At 43.1% G+C, this 671-nt stretch overlaps 1 pseudogene; it reads right to left on the bottom strand.

The window, feature by feature from the left end:
• Positions 1 to 250: 250 nt before the first annotated feature.
• LOC112134851 (small nucleolar RNA U3) lies at positions 251 to 339 on the bottom strand (annotated as a pseudogene).
• Between the last annotated feature and the right edge of the window lie 332 nt (positions 340 to 671).

Genomic DNA, 671 nt, shown 5'->3' with positions numbered 1-671 from the left:
CTGTTCACTCTGATGATAGCTTCTATTGCTGTGCAGAAGCTCTTTAGTTTGATTAGATCCCATTTGTCAATTTTTGCTTTAGTTGCCATTGTTTTTGCTGTTTTAGTCATGAAGTCTTTGCCTATGCCTATGTACTGAATGGTATTGCCTAGGTTTTCTTCTAGAGTTTTTATGGTTTGGGGTTTTACATTTAAGTCTTTAATCCATCTTGAGCTAATTTTTGTATAAGGTGTAAGGAAGGGGTCCTTACACCACCGGCAGTTTCTGCCGGTGATCTACATGTTCAGAGAAATTTTTCTAGTAATGAACTATAGAAACGATCCCTGAAAGTATAGTCTTCATGATCAGTACTGTCTTGATTCTGTCTTTTCTTTTTTTTTTTTTGAGATAGATTCTCACTTTGTCCCCCGGGCTGGAGTGCACTAGCATGATCTCGGCTCACTGCAACCTCTGCCTCTGGGGTTCAAGCGATTCTCGTGCCTCGGTTTCCTGAGTAACTGGGATGCTGGGATTACAGGCACATGCCACCATGCCTGGCTAATTTTTTTTATTTTTAGTAGAGACGGGGTTTTGTCATGTTGGCCAGGCTGGTCTTGAACTCCTAGCCTCAAGTGATGTGCCCACCTCAGCCTCCCAAAGTGCTGGGATTTCAGGCGTGAGCCACCACATCC

The sequence above is a fragment of the Pongo abelii genome, chromosome 7 (assembly GCF_028885655.2).
Source record: "Pongo abelii isolate AG06213 chromosome 7, NHGRI_mPonAbe1-v2.0_pri, whole genome shotgun sequence".
Lineage (NCBI taxonomy): Eukaryota > Metazoa > Chordata > Mammalia > Primates > Hominidae > Pongo > Pongo abelii.
This window is presented reverse-complemented; position numbering and strand designations above follow the sequence as displayed.